The following is a 4,173-nucleotide window of genomic DNA, read 5'->3' as shown; positions in this document are numbered from 1 at the left end:
CAGGCAGACGCTACCCGGTAGGGTAGCCTGACAGGCTCTGTCGAAAAGTGAAGGGTTTGCCCCTTTACCTCATCTCATAACACTGCTTCGGAAGCGAGAGAAACCCACTCAGCAACTACTGTCCGTCGGGCACTACCCGATAGTGTAGACACGGCTTAATTCTTAGTGGGGAAGAAAAAAATATGTTTTGTGCTTTTATCAAGAGGATACTAGAAGAATGGAGTGCCTGGAGCTATTTTTCACAATTTGCTTAATCAGTAGACTAAGAATTATGCAAATCCAATGAAAAATACCTATGAATATCTGCACAACTCTCATGCCAGGTTATACTATTGCATTTTCCTTTTTCAAAGTGAATGAGCTGCAATAACTACACTATTTATTTATGAGGGATACAGGCTACCATGTCACGTGGACGAAGGCAGCTGTTCCCACGGTATCAGGTATTCATTTGTTACTTCTCCAGGATTGGATATCAAGGAGAGGAAAAACTATCACCCCGACACAAGAAAATATCACAATGTATTAATCCACATTTCTCACGGACGTCAGACACATATAACAGAGGCAGGCCACGGGGTCGGGAAGGGTGACACGCAGGTAGACTCGCTTGCAAACGCTTGGTGTTGTCACGTAAAATAGCGAGGCGGGAGGCCGAACATACATGTTGCTTTCAGCAGGGCGAGGTCGCAGCGTCAAGGGGATCATGGAGTATGTGTAGCCCAGGAATGGTGTCTGGCTAGATACACATCTTGTCCACAGTCCCATCAGCCAGTAAGGCGAGATGTTAGAAACGAGCAGCAAAATAGTGGAACAGTCGGTAGCTGACTGAGCTAAGGCCAACAGCAACTCCCCGCAGCTAGGCAGGTCACCTTCGGAGACCACGGTAGTCATAAGAACGCGGTCGAACCCCAGCTGAGTCTCCCACCACAATCACGCCATGCCCATAGGTCGGGTCGGGTACGAATCCTCGGTGCTTCGGAAGCACGAGAGGAGCAGGAACGAAGCGAACAAGTAAAGGCTGTGAGTTTTTAATAGTTTTTTTTTCACATTAATGAAGTGCATTCTGTGCAAAGAGATGCTGTTAATATTCATGAAGATAAAGTATGTGATGAAGCAATCCCTCTGTGACTTTGTGCCAAGTAATGAGCGTGGATGGGTCATGCTGAAACAGGTGTACTTAGCTTCTGTGTAAAAAAAAAAAAAAAGAAAAAAAGAGAGAGAGAGAGAGAGAGAGAGAGAGAGAGAGAGAGAGAGAGAGAGAGAGAGAGAGAGAGAGAGAGAGAGAGAGAGAGAGATGAACTACCTATCTAAATTTCTGTAAGCGTAAAGCATTTACTGAATTCCGAAAGAGATGTAGATCTTTTCTCCGTAAGCTGCTGAACAGATTAAGAAAGAAATTGGTCATGGATATTAGTTTCTCTCAAAATTATCTGTCTTGAAATCACCACAAGTTCTGAGTCAGCAAGGGCTAAGTGAACTTGTCTGGTTCTTTTAGCAAAAATCTGGTATAAATGACATAGCAGTCCCTATTATTAAAAGAAATTCTAACTTATTTTCTTTTCCTTTAGTTTTACACTTTAGTCAGCCTGTAGGTACCTTTACCTTTCTAGCTACGTTAAAAACTGTCAAAAGTAGTTCTATTCACAAATCAAACCCTATTCATGACCCTTATTAAGTTACAATATTCTCAAAGATCTTCTGAATCTTCTGAAAACACATTTGATACGTTACCTGAAAAATGAAAACAAAAACACATTTTAATCCCTCCCTGTGTGATTTTAGACAAAAAATTTAACATTTTTACAGCCCTAAATAAATTTTCCAGTAAAAATGTTTTTATGCCACCTATAACAAACTCTCTGTCCTGTACATCTTTATCAATTTTGCTAAAGCTTTTGATACAGTTAACCACATTTTTTTTTTAAGAAAAAATGCATCATTATGGAATTCGAGGCCAAATGTTTTTATGGTTTAAGGATTACTTAACAGACAGACAATAAGACACCATTTTTCATGGTGAAAAGTCCTCCACAACATTTGTCACACTTGTTATTCCTCGAGGCAATGTGCTAGGCCTCTATTGTTTCTAATATATATTAATTACATTTTAGATATTTGCTTAGAGTAAAAAAAAAAAAATTATTTGCTGATGACATGATAAATTACCTGACAAGCCAAGACATTGATCAGTTCATACTTAATGCTATTAATGGACTTCAAAAACTTTATGAATGATGCCTATACTATAGTATGGCCTATACTAAAAACTATATGAATGATGCTTAACTATACTACTTCATACTCACTTCATGCTATTTAGAATAAAATAAACAACAAATCTTCCCAACTTACAAATAAATAGTAAGATAAAGATTTAAAACAAGTAAAATAAAATTTCTTGGTGTTGTATGTGATGATTTTTTTCACATAAACATCTTTCTGAAAAAAAATTCTCAAGACATATAGCCCTACTCTACCAAACAAAAGACTTCATGCCACATAATGTACTTAAGGCCATTTATTATGCTCACATTCGTCCACTATTAACCTACTGTAACCCGATATTGTGAAAAAAAAAAAAACATACCCTAGTTATCTAATTCCTTTGAAATTACAAATCAAGAAAATAGTAAGAATTTAACCAGTAGCAATTACCTGGAGCATGCAAGTCCTCTCTTCAAAAGAACAAAAAACATTAAAACTAGATGATACTACTAAACTTGCTATAGGTACTTTCGTCTATATAAATACATAACATAAATACAAAAATTTCTCCCATCTCATTACTATAACACCTGTCACTGGGATAATGTCACCATTCCATGTCACCATGTCACCATGTCACAGAATTCCAAGACTATATGTCTCATATAGTCCCTGTTGTTGTCTGTGTTCTCTCTTTCTCTCCAAGTTCAGGATGCATCAACACATTTAAAAATAGATTTAAAAATCATATTTTAACAATCTACTAATTTAATATGTTCTCTTACCTCGATGCAATAATATTTAATATTTAATCTTACTTTGCTTAAACCTGGCAAATTACAATTTTTTATATTGAAATTACATATGTATATACTTAAGTTCATTATGTTTATTATACCTTTATATGTATTTATTAAGTCACTTATCATTAATGCGGCTACAGTAAACTCTCAGTATATCGATGTAATTGGGAGAAACCACAGACGATAATAACGAAAAATTGTGAAAAAAAAGAAAGAAAGAAAAGAAAAAAAAAAAAAAACGGCAGTCAGATTTCTCTCTCCCACACCGAACTTCGTTTGGTATATGAGGAGGAAGTTCGGCATACAAAAATGAACCTCAGATAATATAAGTTTTGTTAACCCATACATTCGATGTAATGCAAGAGTTAACCAGTATTCTCAATCATTCATCTCTTTCTCTGATAAACTCTGAAACTCCCTGCCTGCTTCTGTATTTCCACCTTCCTATGACTTGAATTCCTTCAAGAGGGAGGTTTCAAAACACTTATCCCTCAATTTTTTACTACCGCTTTGGACCCTTTTTTGGGACTGCCTTCTCAGTGGGCTTTTTTTTATTTATTGGATTTCTGTTGCCCTTGGCCAGTGTCTCTTCTACTTAAAAAAAATAAAAATAAAATAAATAAATAAATAAATAGATAAATCATCTCTTTTGGGACGGGCACCTGAATGAGATTTTTTCCTTTTGTTTTCTTTATCTTGGCCAATGACCCCTTTACATAATATATATATATATATATATATATATATATATATATATATATATATATATATATATATATATATATATATATATATATATATATATATGTATATATATATAATATAGTGCGGGTTCCACCCATACAACTATTTTAGCCAGGGTGGAATCAAAAGCTTTTCGTCTTATCAACTTCTCTCCTCAAACTTCTTCTGTCTTCACCCACTTTCTTATCGCCGCAATGTTGCATCTCGTGCTATCTTCTACCGCTATTTCATTGGAAAAGTGCAGCGTAGGAGTGGATAGGACAAGAAGTTTGGTTTAGAAAATCATTGATGAATAATAGGAAGAGAATAGGTGAAAGGGCAGAACCCTGAGAAACACCACTAAAATAGATGTAGAACAGTGACTGCCTACCACAGCAGCGACAGAACGGTCAAAATGGAAACTTGACACACACACACA

General features: G+C 36.0%; 1 protein-coding gene across 1 annotated transcript in view; it reads right to left on the bottom strand.

Annotated features, from left to right (window-relative positions):
* Nucleotides 1-1,015, bottom strand: part of LOC135110748 (uncharacterized) — an 8,229-nt gene extending 7,214 nt beyond the window's left edge. The window contains exon 1 of the mRNA XM_064023363.1: nucleotides 1-1,015. This exon is cut by the window's left edge and continues 880 nt beyond it. The gene's annotated coding sequence lies outside the window, so the exon portion shown is untranslated.
* Between the last annotated feature and the right edge of the window lie 3,158 nt (nucleotides 1,016-4,173).

The sequence above is a fragment of the Scylla paramamosain genome, chromosome 20 (genome assembly GCF_035594125.1).
Source record: "Scylla paramamosain isolate STU-SP2022 chromosome 20, ASM3559412v1, whole genome shotgun sequence".
Classification (NCBI taxonomy): domain Eukaryota; kingdom Metazoa; phylum Arthropoda; class Malacostraca; order Decapoda; family Portunidae; genus Scylla; species Scylla paramamosain.
The sequence above is the reverse complement of the archived record's forward strand: the minus strand, read 5'-3'. Positions and strand labels throughout refer to the sequence as shown.